The sequence below is a fragment of the Natrix helvetica genome (genome assembly GCF_964273705.1).
Source record: "Natrix helvetica genome assembly, chromosome: 12".
Taxonomy (NCBI): Eukaryota; Metazoa; Chordata; class Lepidosauria; order Squamata; family Natricidae; genus Natrix; species Natrix helvetica.
Genome location: NC_138556.1, coordinates 18,957,297 through 18,983,800, shown reverse-complemented (window position 1 = coordinate 18,983,800; position 26,504 = coordinate 18,957,297). Strand labels below are relative to the sequence as shown.

The 26,504-nt window shown below is 47.1% G+C and overlaps 1 protein-coding gene across 9 annotated transcripts in view; it reads left to right on the top strand.

Annotated features, from left to right (window-relative positions):
- The window catches only part of LINGO1 (leucine rich repeat and Ig domain containing 1), a 259,989-nt gene that overhangs the window by 1,340 nt on the left and 232,145 nt on the right, over positions 1 to 26,504 (top strand). For 8 of the 9 annotated variants that reach the window (XM_081964983.1, XM_081964989.1, XM_081964981.1 and 5 more), the window contains exon 2: positions 23,609 to 23,827. The gene's annotated coding sequence lies outside the window, so the exon portion shown is untranslated. Of the gene's footprint in view, positions 1 to 20,905; positions 20,922 to 23,608; positions 23,828 to 26,504 lie in introns of those variants that run through there. The other variant, XM_081964985.1, reaches the window with a different exon arrangement.

Below are 26,504 nucleotides of genomic sequence, written 5' to 3'. Positions count from 1 at the left end.
GAAATCGGGGTTTGGGGGTTATTTGATCCGTTTCAAACGAGGGAACCCCCTCCCCCCGTGAGTTGCCTGCGCCTTAAGGCAACCGCTCCCCCCCCCCCTTTCAAGGATTTTTGGGGCAAGGGAGAAAGGAAAAAAAAGATTCTTTGCAAAAAATTCTGCACCTGCTTGGCTAGCAAGATGCTACTTGCCCGGTTGGTGTGCAGGGTTTGTGTGTGTGTGTGTGTGTAAGCATCGCAAGGTAAAACAAGGAATTGAGATTTTTTTTTTAAAAAAAAAAGCAGTGTCTGCTTTTTATTTTTCATTTTATTTTTATTCTCTTACATTCAGTTACAGGTATTACATTAACGTCGTTATTATTCTTATTTATCTTTATCACTTTTACATATTTGTTTTTCCATATAAAAGGTTAAGATTTGCATTCTGGGTTGCTTTGCTTATACCTATTTTGCATTATCACCACTCTATTTTTCCTTTCTTTTTGCCTTCCCTCCCTTCTCTACTTTCTTCCTTCCTCCTCTCCTTTCCCTTTCCTTCATCCTTTGCCTCTCCCCTGCTCCTCTCTCCCTCTTCCCCCTCCTACCCTCTCTCCTTCTCTTTCTATCCCTTCCCTCCTTCCTCTCCTTTCCTCTTTCTTCCTCCTCTCCTTTCCTCTTTCTTCCTTCTCTCCCCTTTCCTCTCCCCTGCTCCTCTCTTCCTCTCCCCCCTCCTACCTTCTCCCCTTCTCTTTCTATCCTTTCTCTCCTTCCTCTCCTTTCCTCTTCCTTCCTCCTCTCCCCTTTCCTCTCTTCTCTCCCCCTTTCCTTTTCTGTTGTTGTGGTTATCTCTAACTCTCAGCTGGTGTATTTTCGGGATGTTATTCCTGCAAAAGCACCATCTGCTTTTGATCCCTTGGATAATGAATTCCTGGGGCAGGTGAGACACGGAGGAGGAACCGCTGCTCTTCTCTCTTCAAGCCAAAGATTTCATTCCATTATTAGGGATGCAATTCCCCCCCTCCCCCTTCTGCGCTGCTGGTGGGCAGTCTTAAAAATGCAGGCGGGTACAGAAAGGAGAGAAGAGGAGGTGGGTAAACCGGGTCAAATGTTATTTAATTTTATTTTTAAAAAGACATATTTCTGGCTGGCGTGGCAGGTGTAAAAAGGGTCGTTTAAAAGCAGGGCTTGTGAGTTCTGAAGACAGTCAGGAAAACCAGAGAATTAATCAAGAAACGGAGGGATCTTTGTCCGCGTCTGAGCTGGGCTGTTTTCTGGCAGATATTTTGTGACCCAGCTAGGTAATGGCATTAGGGCTAGTGGGGAGGGGAGGAGGGGGAGGAGGACTGTGGGGTCCTTGGTGTTTTCTGAGCTTGGTTGATTTCTTGCAGACGTTTCATGACCCAGCTAGGTAATGTCATCAGTGCTAGAAAGCAGTGGAGGGAGGAGGAGGAGGAGGAATGTGGATTGTGGAGGAATCCTTGATGCTTTCTGAGCTTGGTGGGCGGTTTTTTGCAGACATTTCATTACCCAACTAGGTAACGTCATCAGTGTTAGAAGGGAGAAGAGGAGGAAGAAGAGGAGGATGACGACAATGGCTGTGGGGCCCTTGGTGTTCAAAAAACCTGGCAGTTCAGCAGTTCGAATCCCTAGCACCGCGTAACGGAGTGAGCTCCCGTTCCTTGTCCCAGCTTCTGCCAACCTAGCAGTTCGAAAGGACATAAAAATGCAAGTAGAAAAATAGGAACCACCTTTGGTGGGGAGGGATTTAGTCAAGCAGGCATCACCATGGAGGCATCTTCGGACAGAGCTGGCTCTTCGGGTTTGAAACAGAGATGAGCACCGCCCCCTGGAGTCGGGAACGACTAGCACAGATGTGCGAGGGGAACCTTTATTTTTACCTAATTAGACACACAAGGAATTTGTCTCTAGTAGAGAAGTACTCAACATACGTGCAAAGCAACAGAACAATAACATTTACCAATAAAAGGGGAAGTAAAGAAGATAAAGATGAATAATAATTCCGGAGAATTAATTAATTAAATTCAGCAGAGGGATTGCCCATGCATTTAGTTGTTTTGGCATGCAATGCCTCATAGCACCATCCCCAGGGAAGGAGTGGAAACAGATTATGCCCAGGATGAATCTCTAAAGAATGTAGCTCCAGAACAAAATGGGTCCGAATTTGGCTGGAATGAGAAGGAGAGCTTCCAGGAAAGGAATAGTCTACCTTTAAGGGGGGGGGAAAGTATTTTTCTGGATTGCACCACAGGTGGGTTGTTCCCGGTTTGGCCAAACTTGTAGTGGAATTCAGGCCTGGGTCACAGAACCCGCAGCGACCCAGGCCCGCCACGCCCCCCGAACCAGTTCCCTCGCCATTGCTGGACCGCTGCCATTTTGGTTTTTAGTCAGTTCACTGTAAATTATTCTGCGCATGCATGAAGAACAATTTACATTGAGCAGTGCTCGTGCACCCAGCACACGTCTGGCCTGTTCACGAGGATTGCACACAGGTTGTGAACCAGTAGTAAAACTGGCAGCAACTTACCCCTCGATTGCACGGAGCCTGGCAAAGTGTGTATAGCTTGCTTGGTTCACTACCAGGCAGAAAACCATCCCACAAAGCTTTCCCTGCCTTGCTGGATTTTCCTGGTGTCATTCCTTTTTTTAAAAAAAAAAATTGACACCGATATTACCCCCCCTGTCCCCCCCACCCGGTAGGCGCATTTCATTGCAGTGAAATGATAGTTTTAGCGCTTTGCTCTTCGTTTCTCCCTCCGCCCTCCGGTGGAGGTCTCTGTCTGGGCCAGTGCAAATGGCCAGCCAGCTGCTTTGCTTTTCTGATTTGCTTTCGGCATGTTGGAGGAAGACGGCCATTTAAAAGTCAAGTGTCAAGACAGCATCAGGAGAAATAAAAATGAACTCATCCATCTTTTATGCGGCTTGCCCTCCAACAGTTGCCACCTCCAACCGATGAGCTCCTTGGGGTGGGATGGATTTTAATCCCTGCCCTGTTTTCTGAGAATAACCTCCCTCCCGCGCAGCGGCCATGGTTTTTCCACTGATTTTTCATAAACTGTAAAGTCTCCTTCAAGTTCAGGAAGGAGGAGGAGGAGAGGAGGAGGAGGAGGAGGGCCACTTATTGAGACAGCCACCTTAATGGATTTGATGCCACACCTGAGACAGATCTGAGACTTTGATCTGATCTTCCTTTGGCCTTGTTTATAAAACTTAGTTTAGTTTAGTTTGCTTTATTGTCACTGCACCTTGTAAGAACAAAATTAAATGCCATCTTCAGTGTAAAAACACAAACACACATCCTTCACATGCTATATAATTGAAATTGAAAACCCCTTGATATTGCATTAATATTGCACTATACCGTAGACTGTCGTGGTTAAGGCTGGACTAGAACTCACAGGCTCCTGGTGATTGACCCAAAATCACCCAGGTGCCTTTCATGGCTAAGGCTGGACTAGAACTCATGAACTCCCAGTTTCTGGCCCAACATCTTAACCACTACACCCAACTACCGTAGCTTGAAGCTGTGTTGGGTCCAGCTGCCTGGGCAGAAGACGGATGCAATTTTATCTCCTGTTTTGGAACTCTGCAGTTGGAAACACAACAATTCCCAAAGAGCCTTCCAGCTCTGTTCTGAGCAGGCGGTTGATCAGCTGGGAACATCTGTCTCTCCATCCGTTCCCTGCGGTGCCTTGCTCAGCTAGCTGGTCTCTGCGACGGATCAGAAACAGGACTTGGAGATTCCATGCACGAATGAGTAGCTGAGAATCCAAGATGGATATGCATCCGAAAGCCGAGTGGGTTCCTTTGGGTGGGATGTGGCGGGCAAACAATGTGCATTGAGCGAGGTAAAACCCATGTCAGGGTTCCAAATAGCATCCAAAATTAAATCAGAGTCCAAGGCAAAGGATTCCTCAAAGTTCCAATTCATGAAGAGAGCCATGTTGGCACATCTGGGAAAACCCGAATCTGAAAGCTTCCCGGTTTTCCCCACCCAGTTGAAAGTTCAAGATCTTGCCCCACCCCCACAAATCCATTACATGGTCCAATCTCCCACTGCCAGGCTGGCAGCTCCACCCATCCAAAGTTTTTGTTAAAAAATAAAACCACCTTCGTGTTGCAGAAGCCTGGATATATTAGGATGAAATCCAGGCTTAGGAGAAGTGTGCTTTGAGACACACTCTTCCGATGATGCGTTTGTAAGAGAAACGATGTGGAAATACACACGTTGATAAGAAATATTCTTGGGGGAAAAAATTGCAGCAAGTAGGGGCAGAGTGATATATGTGGGATTCTTGGTGCTCAATGAGCTTGGTTGTTTTTCTTGCAGACGTTTCATTACCCAACTAGGTAACACCATCAGTGCTAGGAGGAGGAGGAGGAGGATTGTGGGGTCCTTGGTGCTCTCTGAGCTTGTTGGTTTTCTTGCAGATGTTTCATTACCCAACTAGGTAACACCATCAGTGCTACTGGCAGGAAATGACAAGAGGTAATGATATAATGAAACATCTGCCAGAAAACCAACAAGCTCAGAGACCACCAAGAAACCCTGAGATACAAGTATTCTCTTCTATCGGTGTTATACATGCCTTGCTGACAAGCGACCATTCACCAAACAGATGCTGGGCGAAGAGGGAAATTTTTGCACCAGTGATCTGATTAAAATATATAGTGGGCTGTGCTGCTACTGCTACTAATAATTTGTTCAAGCGGCAGTTGTATCTCCTGCTGAATTGCAGTTTAATATTCCACATGGCAATCCTGTACCAGCTTCTTTTTTTATTATTATTATTCGAGGAAGCCTGCTGCAAGTGCACTGACAGAGGCTGGCATTCTCTCCTTGTGGCTAAAACCTCCTGGGATTTGTTTTGGCTTGGTGTGCGAACCTGGGCCACTTCTAGGTCAATCAAACCGGGGTTTAATGCATGTGTGAAACCAGCTGGAAGGTCCCAGGGATTTGAATCCCCTGCTTTCGGTTGGCTTTAATGTTTCTGATCCCACCTTCATCTTTTCCAGTAGGAAATGATTTGTTAGTAGCTGAAGGCTCGGATGGCAACGCAGCTGAAATCTTGTTGAAAGCTGAAATCCTTGTTCTTTGGATTTCCTCAACTCCGCTCCTCCTTAGATGTGTTCTCATGTTCACTTTATGATGATGATGTTTGTCCATGGTGCTCGAAGAGGGCCTTGGCATCTAACAGGTTGCGGGCTGCCCACGACGCGTCTGCAGGTATACGGGCACAAAACTTTCTGCCACATGTCGGGCAGACATGCGTGGGCACCATTGTTGCAGCGTTTGCAGCACTGGCTTTGCAGAGTGCTCGCTTCTCTTGTGCTACGGGTGTCCTTTGGTCCTCAGAGTTCTGGCAGCCTTGGTGGATTCCTGGAAGGCAGGAAGGAAGGCAGGCAGGCAGGCAGGAAGGCAGGCAGGAAGGCAGGAAGGAAGGAAGGCAGGCAGGAAGGCAGGCAGGCAGGCAGGCAGGCAGGAAGGCAGGCAGGCAGGCAGGAAGGAAGGCACGCAGGCAGGAAGGAAGGCAGGCAGGCAGGCAGGCAGGAAGGCAGGCAGGAAAGCAGGAAGGAAGGCAGGCAGGCAGGAAGGCAGGCAGGCAGGCAGGCAGGCAGGCAGGCAGGCAGGAAGGAAGGAAGGAAGGAAGGAAGGAAGGAAGGAAGGAAGGAAGGCACGCAGGCAGGAAGGAAGGAAGGCAGGAAGGAAGGAAGGCAGGAAGGAAGGCAGGAAGGAAGGAAGGCAGGAAGGCAGGAAGGAAGGAAGGCAGGAAGGAAGGCAGGAAGGAAGGCAGGCAGGCAGGCAGGAAGGAAACAGTCTGATGTTGTTTCTAGCCTAATCTTTGTTGCCCTGCTTACAGAAACTGCCTCTCCGGTTAACCCTTATTCCATTGTAGCAGCTAAGGCGAAGCGCCCATCGATATGAGTGACGTTGAGTTGGCCATGCCCACCTGGTCACATGACCACCGAGCCACGCCTACCCACCTGGTTATTAGGGCAGAAAACTGGTTGTTAAATTATTTGTACCCCACCCCTGGTTACGTTTAACCTTGGATACTGGATTCTAATGGAGGGGTCCCACGAGATGGAGAGAGCGAGAGTAGAAGGAATTAATCTTGGCACTCCACAATACCTGGATGCCAAGATGGACGGATAGCTCAACTGATAAACAGGTGGAACTGTAAACCATCAGATTCGATATGAAAACAGCACCAAAGAAATGGGAACCAATGACAGGGACAATAAATGATAGCAGAAAAACAGCAGTTTCGGATAAAAAGAGCAAGGGGCTAACTCAGCACAGTGTCACGGAAATGAATGGAGTAATTTTGCGCCACCACTACCAAGGAGAGAGAAATATATTTATTGGAAGAAGTGAATCCCAGATAAATCAAGATTTTGGAAGCCCTGGGATATTGGGGTCTTGTCAAGAGGTCCATTGTGAGAAGGTTCCACCCTTGTGGGCAGTGGTGAAATTCATTTTTTTTGCTACTTTTTTGCTTTTTTGGGGTTCTATGGGCATGACTTGGTGGGCATGGCAGGGGACGGATACTGCAAAATCCCCATTCCCTCCCCACTCCAGGGGAAGGAAACTGCAAAATCCCCATTTACATGCCACCTTGGAATGTAAAATTGGTCTAAGTTAAACTCGTTGATACATTCATGTATGTGACCATTTGTGGACTTTTTCTTCTCCCTCCTGGGAACTGACTCATTTTTAGAGCTGGCTTGACACGAGACACTTCCTGTTTTACAAGGGAAAATATAGGCTTCCTCAACGTTTTACCTTGGCCTCCTAGAGTTGGAAGGGATCTTGTAGGTCATCTAGTCCAACCCCCCGTCCAAGCAGGAGACCCTACACCATTTCTGACAAATGGCAAGTCAGTCTCTTCTTGAAAGCCTCCAGTGATGAAGCTCCCACAACTTCTGAAGGAAACGTCTGCTCCACTGGTTGATTATTCTCAAACCCACTTTTCCTGGGCTTGTGTAGCTACTGTGTGATTTGAGGAAAAGCCGAAACTGTGTTTAGGAAGCACCAACCTGTTGGAGGCGCCAAGATCTACTTCAAAGCCTCTTTTCAATTTCATGTCCCTAAACTGAAGTGGCTCAGTGGCTAAGATACCAAGCTTGTCAATCAGAAAGGTTGGCAGTTCAGCAGTTCGAATCCCTAGCGCCGCGTAATGGAGTGAGCTCCCCTTATTTGTCCCAGCTTCTGCCAACCTAGCAGTTTGAAAGTACTGCAACTAGAAAAATAGGAACCACCTTCGGTGGTAAAGGAATAGCGTTCCCTGCATCTTTCGTGTTGAGTCATGCCGGCCACATGACCACGGAGACGTCTTCGGACAGCGCTGGCTCTTCGGCTTTGAAACGGAGATGAGCACTATATCCCCCTAGAGTTGGGAACGACTAGCACATATGTACGAGGGGAACCTTTACCTTTAAACTGAATCCAATCCAGTGTCAGGATCAACAGCTTTTTCTCCAAGTATCTGAACGATCACTGTAGCTGTAGCGAGTCCCTTCGGGGAGAGGGTGCGGTTTATAAATTAAATAAAGTTAAAGTTTATTCCTCTTCTCCCCCCACCCCCCAGGTTTAAACTGTGGTATGTTCTCTTCTTTCTTTTCATGACCCAAAAGCAGTTTCACATTCATGTGTTATGGGCTGTAAGTGCTCATTTCTGACCTGGTCCCAGCTAACACACCTTTGTTGCGTTCATTCAGTTGAAAACCGATGTTTAAAAGGTCTGAAAAGAGCTTACATCGAGACCTGAGAAAAGTGAGATGGAGAATGCGATGTTTTTGTTCTCTAACTTTGATCTTGTTCAATGCCCGCTTTTTGCTGTCTCTTTCTCTCATCCGCCACGCTGTATGATTCATGGTTACAAATGATTGCCGGGCAGATAACCCTTTTCTAAAGGATGAATAATACAGTGTTGAATTTTTGCTCGACAAAGGATAAAATCGGTTGGATGAATGATCCTCTAATAACGGCGGTCCTGAAGGGGGAAGGAAAACACCCATCAGGGATGGTATAGGGTCTCCTGCTTGAGCAGGGGGGTCAGACTAGAAGACCTCAAGGTCCCTTCCAACTTTGTTATTCTGTTTAATTCTGATGGTGAGACCGGGGGAGAAGGTGGGGATGAGAAGACATGGCGGGTAGGTTGGAGACCTTAGCTGCAGGATACAAAGGCAGAAAGAGGTTTGGAAGAGGAGACCGAGGCTAGTGAGGTGCTCAAGAGGAAAAAACAAGACACGGATAAGAACAGATCCAGATCAATCATGAGGAATGATACAGATCAAGCCAAGAATTGCTGCTGATTGTGCAGAGATCAAAGTCCAAATTCCAAACCAGGCCAGCCCTTTTGATGGAGAGCCTTGAAAGGCAGCTGCTATGAATTGCCTATCAAAAATTGCAGCAGGCTTCCAAGGAATTCATCCCGAAGACACACAAGGCCCCAAGGTCCAGAACCTGAAGGGGGAGACCTTTGAGAGAATATCTCCATGAGATGGTCAACCATACCAACATAATCAATCAATCAATCAATAATCGGATCTCTAAATTGAATGGGACCTTGGATGAAACTCTTTACTGAAGGGATTTGGTCTTCTCCATTTCCATCCATCCATCCATTTCCAGCCCCCTTCCTCAGTTCAGGAGCAAAGGAGAAGCGTGGAACTCATTGCTTTGTCTCGGCAATGTAACTTTTGCCGATCAATAAAATTAATCCCATTTATCCTGCCGTGGTTAAGAGGGGCACTTGAAGGTCCCTAACCGGTGGAAAGAAATGGGGGTGATTAGTGTCAATTCCCCTTGTTGCCTTGTGATGGATTTTCAGTGTCGCCTCTGTGGATTCTTGGCTTGGTCGCCTTTTGTTTTGCCCTAAATAGCTGGTCTAATAAAGGTTATTATCTAGGGCATACATCTGCTTCATGCTTCAATTTCACTTTGCAAGAGTCAATAATAATAATAGCAGGACAATGATTGTTTTAAAGGAGGATCCTTCATAAGTCGGGGGTTGGCCTTTCCTTTCCTCCCCCAGCACTGTCTTGAGAAATGAGGTAGCACAAATTCTTGGAAAAGGCTTTGGAGCTGATAAACGGGATGCCCAGATTGATATTAGCAGCAAAATCAATCAAACACCTTTGGCGATGTCTGTCAGGAATCCAGAACACGGATGAGTCTTTGGTAATGACCGAGGCTGCTGGCTGAAGTTTGGTTAGTTTACTTTATTGTCATTGCACCTTGTACAACGAAATTAAATGTGATCTTCGGTGCACAATGACAGTTCAGGTTGTGGAAGCTGGCAGTGAAGATCAGAAGTGGGGATGATGTGACTGTGGGAAGCTGTGACCATTGAAACAATCACGATCTTGTGACTGGGGGGGGGGGACACTGCAACAGCCACAACGTCAAGTGGCAGACAAAGAAAGACCGTGCTTCCTTGTGCTGTGGGTGGAACCCATATGATTGTTTATAAGCCATGTCTAATTGATGGTTTGTGTAGTCTGAGCGTAGGGCTGTATTGGGCTGCTGTGAACATCTGAGATGGCTTGTGAAATCTCCCAAACACTTTTAGCTGGAGTTAGAAAAAGAAGTGTTGAAGGCCACACAAGGGACTATTCATGGACTTGCTCATATTTAGGTCCTGTCCCTGTAATCAATTGCCAAGGTTGTTATGGTTAGTTGCGAAGTCGTGTCCGATCCATCAAGACCCCATGGACCACTTTCCTCCAGGCCTTCCCATCCTCTACCATCCTCTGGAGTCCATTCAAGCTCACGCCAACTGCTTTGGTGACTCCATCCAGCCACCTCCTTCTCTGCCGTCCCCTTCTTCTTTTGCCCTCCATCGTTCCCAGCATGAGGCTCTTCTCCAGGGAGGCCTTCCTTCTCCTTAGGTGGCCAAAGACTTTGAGTTTCCTCTTCAGGATCTGGCCTTCTAAAGAGCAGTCAGGGTTGATCTCTAGGACTGACCGGTTGGATCGCCTTGCAGGGACAAAGGGAGAGCCACAAATCCATGGCTCCAATTTTGTACAAACCAAGCTTGCGGTGGCTTGTTCTGTAGTAGTAATCTTGGTTTGTAGAAAGCCACTGCTTGGTTCCACCAAGCCCCTGCTACAACAAGCAACGGTGAGCTTTGTGTTGGAAGAAGACCGACACCAAAGGGAATCCAGAGGGCCTCGGAGCAGGGAGGACAATGGGCTGGGAAAGGGGGTCAAACGCAACTGGAGAAGTCCAACGTGGATGATTACGGCCCACCTTGACCAGGTGAGAGATGCTAACAGGATCCCGTTCCCAATAACACTGTTTAGCCATACTGTCCGGTTCCCCGGCACACGCCGTCTCTTTTGCAAGAAGTAAATATTTAATACTCACATGTCTGATACCTGAAATTGCTGCTTTTAGAGGCATTTTCTGCTATTACTTGGTTTCCACATTAACAACAACAGGCCAAATATCTGTATCTATATGCACAGCACTCAGGTATTCTCTCTCGCCTTCTCAGCTCTCCCCCAAAGTGTAATTGCTTTGGAACTGCCAGATAGTTGGTAAAAAGCAATTTTCTTCACATTATAGGGAAAATCTATCCCATCATATTATTTGCTATAACCTTTTAGAGTTTGAGGAGCAGCAGCTGACTCGGCTCAGGTGCATGCTTCTGATTGGTTCTTTCTCTCTCTCTCTCTTTCTCTTTCTTTCCTCCCTCCCTTCCCTTCTTTCCCTTCCCTCTTTCTTTATTCCTCCCTCCCTGCCCCCCTCTTCTTTCTTTCTTTATTCCTCTTTCTTTCCTTCCTTCTTTCTTGCCTCCTTCCCTTCCCTTTCTCTTTCTTTCCTTTCTTCTTTCCTCCCTCCCTTCCCTTAACTTTCTTTCTCTTTCTTTCTTTCTTCCCTCCCTCCCTCCCTCCTTCCATCCCCTGCTCTTTCTTTCTTTCTTTCTTTCTTTCTTTCTTTCTTTCTTTCTTTCTTTCTTTCCTCCCCTCCTTCCTTCCTTCCTTCTTCCTTTTTTCTTTCTTTCTCTCCCTCTCTTTTCTACTTTGCTCCCTGGGCCACACTAAACTAGTGTTTGGCAATTTAAAGCTGTGTGGCCTTCAACTCACATCTGGCTGGGTAATTCTGGGCATCGAAGGCCACACAGGTGAAAGTTGCCAAGGTCAAGAATCACTGCACTAAAGAAATCATAGCAAGACGTGTTGGTGAAACATCGCATTTATCCAGGCCAAACTTTGCAGATTCTGTAATCTCTTGGTGTCTCTGGTGTCCTCTTCTTAGTAGAGATGGTTATTCATGAGGACATGTTGAGCCTGAAATTATGATCCGCAGTGAATTTTAATGGAAGTCCTATTGTTCTTTGAGAAATGTGTGCATGCCTGCTTGGGTAACTGAGTATGTTTCAACCTCTGACATTTGAATTTTACTTGCCAGTTGCAGTCTGTTCTCAACAAACAGAAGTATGCTTCTGGATGTGCTTGAAGGGCTTCATCCACCTTCATCAGCCCAGAACCTCCTGGATTTGAGGGATGTCTATTCCCATAATCCCTCCATGGTTTTGGGCCAAGCTGGCTGGGGACTCTGTGGAGCTCAGTCCAACATATTTGGGAGGCACCCAAGTTGGCCAAGACCAACTTATCCATTACTTGGTTGGAATGCATGAGAAAATACTGATAGGAAGCCTAGAAACAAGGGATGAATTCAGTGATGGGCTCTTTCCTTCGCTTTTTCAAACAACCCAGCAACTTTTTTTCTCCTGGAGAACTTCCAGAACTTCCAGATATGTGCGTGGAATTCAGCTGGCCATGTTCTCCAACCAACGTGGGATTTGGGGAACTTAAAGTCTGGAAGTCCAAGGAACTGGATCTATCTCCAGTAACAATGTGACAGAAATAATGCGGAAACTTCCTTCCTTCCTTCCTTCCTTCCTTCCTTCCTTCCTTCCTTCCTTCCTTCCATCCATCCATCCATCCATCCATCCATCCATCCATCCTAGACTAAGCAAATACAGTTTATCTGACATGGCTTAGCATGTCCTGTGTGAGTCCAGCCATTGCACCTTGAATGCTAAAATGCTGGCCCGCTGGTGGCCAGCAGAGCTGGCAGCAGAATCAGACAGTGAGGCGGTTGGGGAGGAACATGGGCCAGTCCCGGAGGCTGAGAAAGACTCTGGTGAGGGCTCTGCATCAGAGGCAGAGAGGGAGCTAGACAGCAGTGAGGCAGAGGAACAGCTGGAGCCTGTTCCCAGTGTGCGCCTGCGCAGAGCTGCCAGAAGACAAGAACAACTAAGAAAACAAGGTTGACTTGGGAGTAAAGCCACACCGTGGAGGTGATTGGCCCCTCCCATAGGAAACAAAAGAGGGGCGAATGGGGAGGGGGCTTTTGCAGGAAACAATTTGTTCACTCAGTCATTTCAAGAGTGGAAAGTTCTGTTTGCGACTATAAGAGACACTGTACCCAGTTTTGCCTTGCCCTGCGTTTGGAAACTAGTGATCTGGCAGCTTGCCCAGTGAGATAAGGTTCGTGTTGATAAACATTCCTCTGAAAGACTGTTTGCCAAGCCTTGTGGACTGTGAATGAAAGGAATTCACAGCCGTGTCAATAAAAGGGCTTTTGTCAGGACCCAGACTCTGCCTCGTGCTTTGTAAGGAAGCCTGGGTCACAACACAAGATTCCTCCATCACACCCGAGAATCTGGCAAAAATGCCCAACTGAGACACATCTCATTCGGACGGGGGTCTTTGCCCTCCCCCAGGACTGCTCCTCTTAAGTTTTCCTATAACTTCTTCCAAATTGAATCCTGAGCCCTGTTGTCTAAGCTGGCTAATGAGATTAGAGCCGAGCCCAGCAGCCCTCCTGGATGTGGTGTGGGGTTTTTTTTGCTTCTAGGCGAGGCTCAGCTTCCAGAAGCATTAATAACGGGAAATAAATTGGAATTGGAGTGAAATATTCTTCAGGCCTCCTCGGCAAAGCTTCCCTGTGTTTCTTCCACGCTGAAGGCTGAGGCCGCTGGACCAGAATACAAATGAGACTCCCACCGGCTTCGCTCTTAATTTATACTGATGCCTTCCTTGAGCTGTGTGACTCCGACCCAAGGAAAAGCTGCTGCAGACAGACATCTGCAGTAACGAGGAGTAAACATTTGAGAAATGGTTTGGAGACCAGACCGGAGTCAATGAGCTAATGCTGGAAATATTTTCACCCAGGGGAGGACGAGACGGGGAGGTGAATGCATCCGTTATGGCCCAGAGTCTCCCTTTCGTTTCCTTCCTTCTGGAAGTAGAAGCTGGAGAACGGTTTCCCTGCTGGGGACTTTGTAAAATGTTTGTTTGATCCTTCCCCTAACCCTTGAGAGCAGAATAAAGTAGAGCTGGAAGGGACCTTGGAGGTCTTCTAGTCTAACCCCCTGCTCAAGCAGGAGACCCCCCCCCCCATCCCAAGCTGTCTCAGACAAGCGGTTGTCCAGTCTCTTTTTAAAAGCCTCCAGTGAGGAAGGTCACAAAAAGGGATCAAGTTATCCTGGGACACAGCAACCGTCATAAATGTGAGACCGCTGCCAAGCCCCTGAATTTTGATCGCGTAACCATGGACCAGTTGCTTCCCTTTTTTTTTCAGGGCTGTGGTAAACTTTGAATAGTCACTAAATGAATTGTTGTAAGTCGAGGACTACCTGTGTGACAATATTTAATGCTTCTAGACCGGACAGAGAGGGAGAGAGAGAAAGTGAAAGAGGGAGGGAGTTAGAGGCAGAGAGAAAGAGAAAGAAAGGGAGGGAGGAAGGGAGGGAGGGACAGTGGGAGGGAGGGAGAAAGGGGGAGGGAGAGAAAGAGAAAGGGAGGGAGAGAGGGAGAGGGAGGGGAGAGGAGGAGGGGGAGGGAGAGGGAGGGAGAGAAAGGGAAGGAGAGAGGAAGAGAAAGAGGGATGGCGAAGGAGAGAAAGAGAAAGGGAGGGAGAGAGAAAGAAAGAGGGAGGGGAGAGGGGGAGGGAGAGGAAGGAAGAGGGAGAGGAAGAGGGAAGGAGAGGGAGGGAGGGAGGGAGAAAGAAAGAGGGAGTGGAGAGGGAGCAAGTAAGAGAAAGAGAGAGAGAGGGAGAGAGAGAGGGAGGGAAGAGGGAGAGAAAGAAAGAAAGAAAAGAGAGAAAGAGAGATGGGGAAGGAGATCTACAATAACACCAGGAGTTGAGTAGATCCTGGTACTGTCATCAAAAACAAACTCAAATTACAACCTCTCGAAATAGAGACAGCCGGGAAATTGGAGCCATCATTTTGAAGATTTGTGAAGGACGCTGAATAGATGAGAAAAGAGAGGAGAGGGGCCTGGAAACAAACCCAGCCGTCATAGAGAGCCGGGCAGAGTTTTGATGAAAAGCAACGTTGAGCTTTGCGCGAAGGTTGAGCTGAAATGCATTTTCCAAATCAAGGGATTTCTTTCCCCATCAAAGCAGCCCCTTCCCCAAGGATGCGCCTCTGCCTGCCCCTTTCTCAAGACCCTCGTTCGGGATAGCTATGGCGGCCTAATCATAGTGAGAGGGAGGTCTGCTTCTCGGATTCTGATTCGGGGATGGCTTTGTAGTCTGGCAAGGAAAGAATCGTTTGCTTCCCGAGTGATTTTACTTGGTTGGATTGACTCAAAAAAATAAAATGATAAGAAAATGCAGAAGCTACCTAAAGTCAAAGGGCAGATAGGAACCGGAGGCGAATTGCACAGAAAAACGACATCTCAATTTTACCCTTTGGGAAGTAACAGCCAGGGTGGGCTGCTGGGGGTTTGCACGGGTGAGCTAGGATTCTGCCCAGTTTGGCAAACCCCCAAGGGGCACCCCTGGCTGGTCACACCCCTCCAGGAGTCTCCACAAGGCTCATTCATCATGCAAGGGAAGTGCAGGGCTTAAACGGAGGCTCGGGGAGGGCAAAAATTGGGCCTACCGGAACTTCCGGAGGTCCAGAAACAAACCTGTTTCCAGCCTCCGGAAAGCCTCCGGAGCCTGAGGAGTGTATAAAATCCCACCCCCCCCCCAGGGATGCAGGAGGCCATCTAGGCCACACCCACCATGACCACGCCCACCCAGCAACGGGGCAACGAGCCCATTGGTGCAATTTTTGAAGCCCACCCCAGAGTAACTGAGTGCCCCAGTTCTCAACAACTTTCCTATTAGCTTAGGACAGTGATTCTCACAGCAGTGCGATGAAAGAGCCACATGAGCTCCAGAGCCACAGGTTGCTCACCCCTGCCTTGGAGAATGAAAGTGAAAGCGGTCTCGTCCCTTTTCCCAGTGGCCGCTTGGCTAAAGAACTTCAAGATCCTCACAATCCATCCAGGAGAAGGTCCCCTTCTCCCCCGTTTCCTGCTCCTCCGAGACCGTGTAGAGCAGGGGTGTCCAAACTTGGCAACTTTAAGACTTGTGGACTTCAACTCCCAGAATTCTGGGAGTTGAAGTCCACAAGTCTTAAAGTTGCCAAGTTTGGACACCCCTGGTGTAGAGCAAATGATCTCTCGCCAGATTGAACGAGAAACTGGCGGAAAGCAACCTGAGATATTTTCTTCTTCCTCGTACTAGCCAACGCTGTTTGATAAACGAGGGCTGGGAGTGGATAGAACAAAACAGGAGTAGAAATTTGCATTCATTCCATTTACCTGACCCGTGATGGCAAGTAGAATGAGAGAGAACCGTCGCTATTCTTCTCCCTTATGTAGATTAGATTATGCCTCGCCTCCAGAACAATAGCTCGTTTTCGGGCCAGGATAAATGCCAGCTAATGGCATTGTTTGATATCACCGCTTTGTTCGGTTTCTGGATGCAGATGGCGTCTCTTAATGAAATCAGCAGGTTTGACGGTGGCCGGCGATCGGTTTTAATGGCTGGGGAAATCCTATTTCTCCGGAAATTAGGAAGCCTGCAGAGCGCTTAGCTAATGGCGTGTCCTCTATCGAGACCAATCTACGGCAGATGATAAAGGGAATCTATATTAGTTATGCTCCGCTTCGATATTGTGCAACGACGTGGCTCTGGAGATCACCTAACACCTACCAGGCGTCTCTGCTTCTCCTCTTTTCGGGTGACTTTCCTAGTTTTGCGTCATCTCTGTAGTAACAGCCTGCACAAGAAATTGGATTGACAAAGAGAGTGGTCTACTCAAGACCGGCGGTTCAGGAAAGATGTCGGATTGGTGTGTGTGTGTGTGTGAACAAGGATGGGGTAGTGGATTCATGTTGAAACAGCAATTGCACTTAGACTTATATGCTGCTTTACAGTGCTTCACAGCCCTCTCTCAGCGGTTTACAGAGTCAGGGCTAAGGTAGCATCCAAATAGCATCCAAAATAAAATCAGAATCCGAGGCAAAGGATTCCTCAAAGTTCCACTTTATGAAGAGAGCCACGTTGGCACATCTGGGAAAACCCGAATCTGAAAGCTTCCGGGTTTTCCCACCCAGTTGAAAGTTCAAGATCTTGCCCCCCCACACCCACCAGTCCATCACATGGTCCGATCTCCCACTGCCACGAACACAGATTCCTCCCATCCAGATCTGGCCAGGTGCAGAGACAAAGATGACCTTGGCTTTCTCAGAAGAATGTTGTTATGGCTACAAATCACCCAGCTCCACATAATCCCCCCCCCCCTCCCATTTTCCCACAGTAGAAATTAGATGGTAGAAAGTGTGGCAGGCCTGAAACCTAAAAAGAAAAGATGGCTTGCAGGTTTGATAGTCAGCCTCTTGCCCCCCAACAATCCGGGTCCTCATTTTACCCACCTTCGGAAGGATGGAAGGATGAAATCAACCTTGAGCCAGTGAGAATCAAACTGCTGGCAGCGGGCAGAATCAGTGTGCAATACTGCATTCTAACCACTGTAACACCAAGGAAGGAAGGAAGGAAGGAAAGGAAGGAAGGAAGGAAGGAAGGAAGGAAGGAAGGAAGGAAGGAAGGAAAGGGAGGAAATGAAGGAAGGAAGGAAGGAGGGAAGGAAGGAAGGAAGGAAGGAAGGAAAGGGAGGAAATGAAGGAAGGAAGGAAGGAGGGAAGGAAGGAAGGAAGGAAGGAAGGAAAGGAAAGGAAGGAGGGAAGGAAGGAAGGAAGGAAAGGAAGGAAATGAAGGAAGGAAGGAGGGAAGGAAGGAAGGGAAGGGAGGGTTGGAAATATGAACATTGTTTCATTTCAACTCCCATTGGCATTTGGAAGGACCATTCAAGGCAGGGAAGTGAGTTCAAAAGAAAGGATTCAAAAAACCCATCTGTGTTGGCTAACCCCAACTTCCCATCGAGTAATCCTCAAAGTGTCTTCATGCGGTTGGTTCCTGCCCAGGGTACTGAATGTCCCTGGAAGCAGTGCAGCGAGAGTCCACCGTAGCATGAAACACCCATTTCTGGTTATTTCCATCTTTCCGAACAAAGCAGCTATTCCTGAAGGCTTTTTCAAAATCCTTCTATTAATTGCACGCTTAATATGTAACCCTCGGCAGTCTTTTCTGCAACCCCTGTTTGCAGACGGCATTGAGGGACACTGTTTCTGCACCATCTTTGCTTTAATGGTAGAAGAGAGGGAAGTGAATCATTGAAGGAACATGTTCTTGTCGCCCACTTTCTGGGGCGAACACTTTCTCTGATCTTCCCCTTCTATTTGGGACTGTACGACACTCTACAAATAGGAAGCAACGATGTGTCATTATCAGGTTAATTAAATGCAACTGTGCCCTGAAGAAGCCAGAGCGTCAGGAATGTGTCAAGGCAATCCTTCCTGAGCGAGTCTTTTAAGAAGGTGTGAAATTAGCACTTGTCACACCAGGGATAGAGGTGGCTTAAGGTAGGTCTTCCCGAAGCGTTGAGCATCTCGGCTTCCCCAATGCTGAAACTGCCAGCTATGGTGCTTGGATGTTGGATGGAAGCTGCCTAGATGCGGCCATAAATGGTTGAGTGTCAACTCTGAGCTTTGGCTATTCTCACTGGGGTTGTTCCATGACACCCCGAGAGACACAGGGTGTCCATTTTTTTTGGGGGGGGGAGAGAAAAGTGATCACCAGAGCCATTAAACATGTAAGAGCTGAAATGAAACAGAAGTAAGCCAGGAAAAAAACTAAGAAATGCAGATGATATTCTAGCATCAAAGTCAACAACAGAAGATCCTATGCTGGGCATCAACCTTGAGCATTTATGATATGTTAGTAGAAGCTCCCAACTCAGAGATGTTTTGGAGGGTCAATGGAAATAATTGCCTTTTCCAAAGATTGCCACATCCCACCACTCAGATCCCAACCCAAAGAAGGACGATGTCCTGATACAGCATCACACTCAACAAGTCCACCCTACTTTTCCCTCCAAGGTTGTTTGCTCATAGTGTGAGATCTCATCAATTACGGAGAAAGCCAGAGGGAATCAGCCAATCGCTCCAAAGCTTAGGTCGATTCCTGCTTCTCCTTTGCCCCCGTGGTTGCAAGCCGAAGCTCTGGTTGATCCTTTCTTCCCTTTAGAGGCCAGTGAAAAGAATCCTGCAGATGTCCTTTACAATAAGAGCAACCTTCTATTGGCCTAGGTCAGGGGTCGCCCATCTTAAACATTCAAAGAGCCATTGGGGCCCGTTTCCCACAGAAAATAAAACACCGGGAGCCACAAAAGTCTTCCTGTGCCTGACTATTTCCTGAGCAGCCACAGAACTAGCATATGTAGTTGAACTAAAAGTTCTGTTTCCTTCTGAAACTTTTCTTTTCTTGGATTTATCCATGGTTGGCCTTCCGAGGTCAAAGAGCTCAATAAATCACGTTCTGGCGGGTGTCGCACATTGGCAGTTGTGCCATATTTTGAACGACAAGGAGCCACAGCAGAGGGATGAGAGAGCCACAATGCGGCTCCAGAGCTGCAGTTTGCTCACCCCTGGCCTACGTTGAACACTAGTGGCTTCATTGATATCCTCACTCCTGCTGAAGTCTAAGCCGCAGTGTGGTTGCAAGATAGTTAGACAAGGATTGCACCAGATGGCACCACTGTTTTTTTTAAAAAGGCAAATTGAAAGGTAGAGCTTGAAATGCATTGTGGGCAGTGTAACAATCAAACCAGATCTGAGACGGGTGCTGTCTCTTTCCAGAGCATAATATTATTAGACGTCGCCATCTATATTACCTTTCCTCAACCTGATCCCTCCCTTCCCCGCCTCATTTTTCAATGTTCTTCTGTCCTTGATTTGCCCACAGCCTTCCTCAGTTTCCTTGATGCGTCTTTCGGTTCCTTCCCTCTGGATTCTATTGTTGCTTCTCAACCTTGGACCACCTGCGTGAAAACCGAACCGAACCTCCTAGTAAGCAAATGCATAAAATGACGCTCTTATTTTCACGCTCTGTTCTTGAATCCCCTCAAACTTGTCTCTTTATGAACTGTGCACTTGGTACATAAAGAGGAAAGCTTTAAGGTTGAGTGTTTTCTACATTCCGGGGGCGTTTTGAATGGCATTGTAAGCCGCGCGCATGTATTTTTTTTAAAGAGGGCCTCCCTGCCTTTACATCTGCGAAGCTCTTGACTCTTATAATGCCATGTTGTCATTGGAAGTGAAGGATTTCAGATTGCTAGCAGGGAACCGGCTTCTTGGCAGCCACCAAGCAAAGCGAAGGCGGGGATGCCAAGGAAGGATGTCTTGCAGAATGATTATAAATGGCCTTGTTCCCCACACAATGGTGGCAGGAGGCCAGGAATTTGATTTCTGACAAAGCTTCATTGGAGAGCCCAAGGCTGGAGTGATCTGGGTCCATTAATACAAAGGGAGCTTGGCTCTGTGGTGAAATTCAATTTTTTTTACTATCAGTTCTGTGGGCGTTGCTTGGTGGGCCTGGCATTGCTTGGTGGGCATGGCTTAGTGGGCATGGCAGGGGAAGGATACTGTAAAATATCCATCCCTACCCCATTCTGGGGCTAGCCAGAAGTGGCATTTGCCAGTTTTCCGAACTACTCAAAATTTCTGCTACTGGTTTTCCAGAATGCTGGCTTTCACCCCTGGCTTGGCTCCTGTTGCAAAGAGAAGGAAACCAAGGCGGGGAAGACCTCTATGGCCGATGGATGGCTTTGATGTATCCAGGGCACGGAGAAGCAATCAAGGTAGCATTGTTGGACTGGAGATGGGACTTCTATTGTAAGAGGGTATGGCAGCCTGCTGAGACCACCAGTTTGTGGAAATAAAGGAGATGGGATTGCAGATTCGGCACTGGTGTTGACTTCCAAAGTTTGACAATGTTTGACGTTTGGGTCTGTTCAATAAATCAGCCCTTGGTGTTCTGGAATGGGTATGGGGTGTGGGTTAGGGGTTAGGATTGATGTAAGTTACAGCCTTTGTGCTCATATGCTTTGCTGGTGGTCTCCATCAGGCTAGGTTTATGGAGAAATTAGCTCATGCTGATCAGTTGTTGTTTGACAAAGAAGAAACAGAAATGAGACTGAATGAATTTCTCATCTTTTCATAGTACTAGGGATAGTTCAATGGAGACCAAGTATTGGTCTCCTCTCCTCCCCTGCCCCTCCTCTCCCCTCTCCCCCCCCTCTTGTCTCCTCTCCTCCCTGCTTGCCAATAGAAGCCACAATGAACTTGGTCAAGTTGGCTGGCACAGTAATTAGAGTGCACTACTGCAGGCTACTTCAGCTGACTGCTAGCTGCAGTTCAGCAGTTCAAATCTCCCCAGGCTCAAGGTTGACTCAGCCTTCCATCCATCCGAGGTGGGTAAAATGAGGACCCAGATGGTTGGGGGGCAAGAGGCTGACTCTGTAAACTGCTTAGAGAGGGCTGTGAAGCAGCGGTTTATAAGTCTTAAATACTATTGCTATCTTCCTTCCTTCCTTCCTTCCTTCCCTCCCTCCCTCCCTCCCTCCCTCCCTCCCAGTGGTTAGAATGCAGTACTGCAAGCTAACTATGCCTACAGTCAAGTTTGATCCTGAATGGCTCAGGGTTGACTCAGCCTTCCATCCCTCCAAGGTGGGTAAAATGAGGACCCAGATTGTTGGAGGCAAGAGGCTGACTCCGTAAACCATTTAGAGAGGGCTGCAAAAGCACTGTGAAGCGGTATATAAGTCTAAGGGCTATTGCTAGTGCTATTAACCCAGGCCACCTCTTCTTTCCTTGGCTTAGCCGGGAGGAAAAGACTAGAACAATCAGATGGTGGACAGCTAATCTGGAATCAGAAGTTGGTTAGGGTTCCCTTGGACACATATTACTTATTCTTGGAATCTCTGGAAAAGCTAGGCTGAACTCTGCGACTGGCTGTGTGCAGTTGGTTAAGCCACCAAGGAACTGGCTGGCTTAACCGACTACACACAGTTGGTTTGGTGCATCCTGTTAGCCCAATCAGTTGCGGTGGTTTATTTAAGAAGCAAGAGTGAAGGGAAGTCAGATTTATTCAATGGAGGAGCCCAGGATAAATCTCCATCTGAGTTCAGAAAAGCGCTTCTCCTGAGCCTCTTTATTTCCTCTGGTCTCACCAGGGATGGGTCAAATCCTATCTTGGGTCAGGGCATTACGTGGCATTCATTTCTTCCGTTGTTCTGGCAACCAGTTTATTTGGTTAAATATGCATTTTTATCTCTCACGGAGTTGGGTGTCCGAGGCTGACCTTTTGAAACAAAGGTGGCCTATAATGTTATCTCCCAGACCTTTAGCTGGTAGAGTTTTATCTACGAAAAACCCTCTTCTGAATGGCCCCTTTCATCGTAGGAATCTTAACTGGTCTTCATCCTCTGTTTCTGTTTCTCTGCTTGGCACATTCTCCAAATGGAGCATTTTTGGTCATAGCTGTTTGGCAATTTGGCTGATAAACCTGCCTGCAATTTCACGTTGTCTGCACCAGAGGAGCGTTCCTATCGTTTCAGACCAGTTCGGCTGAATAGGTAGTAACTTGCCTGGACACGTGACCGTACCGGTTCAGTCTTGAGCACTGCGATCTTGATTTTCTGTTCTGCACATGCGCAGAACAATCTTCATTGAAAAAATGTAATTCCCACCTTTTTTCAATGATGTGTGCACAGACTTTTTAAAGGGCAAATGTGCATGCATGCAAACATTTTCGGGCACCGAACGGGTAGTAATGCCGGAAGGAACCCACCCCTGGTCTGCACCTATCCTAATTGTTAACAGAAGGAAGTTGGTTTGCAGGCCTTGGGTTCTCTGGAATGGTGTAGTTTGTTTGTTTGTTTTATTGGATTTATATGCCGCCCTTCTCCCAAAGGACTCAGGGCGGCGTACAGCATTAAAAAACACATATTACAAAACTTAAAAGAAAATTAGAAACAATCCAAGAAATAAACCGAATTAATATAACACTAACATTTTAAAAATTAGATAAAATTAACAGGAAAGTCCGGCTTTCCTTTTGGCTTTTCCAGCAAGTATCTCCTGCTTAAGCAGAGGGGTTGGACTAGAAGACCTCCAAGGTCCCTTCCAAATCTGTTATTCTGTATTCTATGACTTGGGGCCAGGGGTGAAATCCAGCAGGTTCTGGAGAACCAGTGGCGGAAATTTTGAGTAGTTCAGAGAACTGGCAAATACCACCCCTGGCTGGCCCCAGAGTGAGGAGGGAATGGGGATTTTGCAGTATCCTTCCCCTGCCACGCCCACCAAGCCAATCAATCAAAATCATTGAAATCAATTTTGCAGATTCTTGTCATTTCCAAACTGGTAGGAAATTGTATCCTAAACTTTCCAGGAGGAGCAGTGGAAGCGCTGTAGAGGTGGGCCAAATGTATCAATGAAGCTTTGTGTTGGAGAACAGAATAGGAATAGGAATAGGATGGAATGGAATTCTTTATTGGCCAAGTGTGATTGGACACACAAGGAATTTGTCTTTGGCGCCTATGCTCTCAGTGTACATAAAAAGACAAGATACATTCATCTAGAATCATAAGGTACAACATTTAAATGATAATCGTGGGATAGTCATAGCATGCAAGATGCCGGGGAAGGAGTAGCAGAACCTGGGCGGGTTGGCGTCAAAAGAGGAATTAGCCTAGAATTGCTACGTAGTCACAAATGAACTAAATCCCACACCCCTTGAGTGCCTCCGCTCCTCATCTAGCTTTAAGCAGATGCCCACAGTTAGTTGAAAAGATTCCTGTACAGAGGCCTTTGGCAATAAATCAGCTTAATTGGACCTTCATGTGCCAACCTGGTCTTTCGCTCCTGATTGAAAATAAACTTGGGAAACGTCTGTGCAATCTTCAAAGTCGGAGTGACCTTTTCCCTGCTCAAACCACGTTTTTTCTCCTCCTTGATGTGTCCTTCTTTGCAGGCTAAATTGATTCTCTTTTTATCAGTTGATTGATCAGCTATCGTTTCTGTAACTGCCCGAGAGCACTAATTATCTTAGTTATGATGAGATATGAAAAAGCAACCAAGGATTGCAAAACGCCTCTATGGCATGGTTTACTTGCAATTTAATCTTGATTATATTTAGGACAGCTTCCTCCTTCTCCAGGTATCTTAGCCCCACATATTTTCCTTATTTGCTCACCTTTGTAGGCACGGCATGGAATGTACTTCTTTTCCGCAACAGGAAAAGCTAATTTTGTATATGTGGTTTTGATTTTCGGTTAAGTCTACAGCAGTTAGTTAGCAAGTTCTGGGTTCCCCTTTTAATTTTTTTCCTCCCTTTTTTCTCCCTCTCTTTCCAGTTTCTTGTACTTGGAGCTCGGAAGCAATTCCCGTAACTTGCCTCACAAGGGAATATATTTGCTTTCCCGCCCAAACTCAATGCTTCGACTGAACCCACATCCTCACGAGAGACCTTATTAATCTCCATCAATTCAACATCTTCTGGGAAAGGAAAGTCTGCAATTTTGGACCACTCTAAGATTTTCTGGCAGCTTCCAAGTTCCTGGGATTCTACGAAGGTAGGAATTTACTCATTTAAGATTACCTTCAAAAACAAGTGAAAGTCAACATTCGTAAAGAGCCTAGTAATTATTTGAAAGGTCATTGCTTTCTGCTTCTTAAGATCTTTATTTTTTAAAAAGCAAAACCAAGTAACTTCTAACTCTGCGTGCTGGAGGACTCGTGATGCCAGCCAAAAATCTGAGAAGCTGAGATGTAACCGAGTAAAATTTGGGCCATGCATGAAGGTTTATTGGATTGGTTCACCAAATCCAAGTTGGGGGAGGGGTGGGGACAACTGAAAGTGCAAATTAAAAAAACAATGGCAAATCTGTTTCATGTGAATCTGTTGTGTGATCAACCTTTCTTTGAAGGAAGAGATGACTGGCATGTAGAGGTTTTTCCTAATTTGATGGGTATCCACTGGTCCTCCCTAGATGATTGGTTCTTTTTCTGGTCAATGTGTCTGGGTGAGAAGTTTGATAGTGCAAATGGTCTGCTACTGTTGGAAGAAACGTCCTTCTGCGTTCAGTTCCAAGTGGGGAAAAAGACACTGGAAACATGGTGGCTACTTGGAAAGATGGTTTTAATTGTGGACAGGATCACATGGCTTGAGATCCTGGGCAAAAAGGCACATGGGAGCGAGGGAGAGAGGGAGAGAGAGAGAGAGAGAGAGAGAGGGAAGGAGGGAGAGGGAGAGAGAGATCAACTTGCATGGGCTAAGCTCCCTCCCCCTCCCCCCGAACACGTCCGGGATCTCTTTCTGCAAGGCAAGCACTGCCTTTGCCAAGCCAATTTCTCTCCCACTTTTGAGATCCTTAACAAGGCTTAAATGAGGTGGGTAGACTTGAAGCGTTGCAGCTGGTTCAGCTCTCTTGGTACTCTTGATTTTTTTCCCCTGAGCTTCTAGAATTCACCTTAATAAAACCCTGGAGATTTCCCAAAATAAACACCACATTTTCTTCCCTTATTTTCCTTCCTGCAGTCAGAAGCTGGAGGCTTCCTTCGGCCAGGGGTGTGTGTGCAGAGATGGGGAAGGAGTTGACCCTCTATCTGGCCGAGAGGCAGATTAGCACGGTGTTGGTTGAAAGCAACACTTGTCCAAATTCAAAACCCTCTTCATCCTCTGTTGTTCTTATTGGTTGATTTTACAATAGAATAGAATAACAGAGGTGGAAGGGACCTTTGAGATCTTCTAGTCCAACCCCCTGCTTAGGCAGGAAACCTTACACCTCTTCAGACAAATGGATATCCAATCTCTCCTTAAAAACCTCCAGTGTTGGAGCATTCACAACCTCTGGAGGCAAATTGTTCCACTGATTAATTGTCCTCATTGTTAGGAAATTCCTCCTTAGTTCTAGGTTGGTTCTCTCCTTGATTAGTTTCCATCAATTGCTTGCTTCTCCTGCCTTCAGCTGCTTTGGAGAATAGCTTGACTCCCTCTTCTTTGTGGCAGCCCCTGGGAAATTGGAACATTGTTGTTATAACTCCCCTGATCTCCCCTAGTCTTAGATTTTCTTTCCTGTCCTCTCAATATTGGGGTTGGTTGCATAGCCAGCCAGATGTTAAGACTGGGTTTGGCATTTTTGTCCACCCATCGAGTCCTTCCCAAAGACCTAGGAGAGGCACCTGTTGTTCTCTGATGGCTTTTCTCCTTGCCAAACAAATAAACAAACACCATTACCTCATTGGAAATCCATTGCTACCCCAGACTGGTTTTTCTTCCCAAGTTCTCATCTGTTCTGACCTAAGCTTCCCCAAATCACGAGGCAGACTCTCTGTCCCGACAAAACCCCTTTTGATGAAGCTCATGTGAATTCCTCTCATTCACATCCAGCAAAGTCCTGGCAAATAGTCTTTCAAGGGTGAATTGACAACCACAAACCTCATCAGGCTTGGAGAGCTGCCAGGCTGATATCTTTCCAAGGCAACGGCTGTACAAGAAAATACTTGGCAAGGAGTCTCCGAGAGTCACGAAGAAATCTTCACCCTAATGAATTGAACGAATTGTCTCCTGCAAACTCCTCTCCCCTTTCATCTCCTCTTTTATTTCCTCTGGGAGGGGCCATTCACTGTCCACCTGTGCCTTTACTCCCAAGTCAGCCCTGGTTCGTTAACTGTTCCCTTCTCCAGGCACCTCTGTGCATGCGCACACTGGGAACAGGCTCCAGCTGTTCTTCTGCCCCACTGATCTCCGACTCCGAAGGCAGCTAGCTGATAACTCTGGCCCCATCTCTGCCTCCGACACAGAGCACCCTCCAGAGCCTTCCCCAGACTCCAGGACTGGCCCAGGTTCCTCCCCAACCTCCTCACTGTCTGAATCTGCCACCAGCTCCACTAGCCACTGGTGGGCCACAATACCATCTTCCCCCAAACAATTTCCCTCGCAGTGCACAATAGTTCAACTCTCCGTGTCTCCTGGACTCTTCATTTCTGAAGCCTCCTGTGCGGTGATTTTTCACTTCAGCTAAAGAGGCAATTTCTTGATTTGGTTCGCTAGAGCTCCTGGAGAGACAGTAAGTGCCTATCATTTCCCAAAGAAGTTTAAACTCTTCTCTCTGGCCTGTGGGTTGGAGTGAGTAGACAGCGTGTATTTCAAAGGTGTTGATTCAGGTTTCTCAGACAATAAACAGGGGTCTGCTATGATAGAGGGAGTTGCAGTGCTCCCATCTGGAGTTAAGATACTGGGCTTGTCCA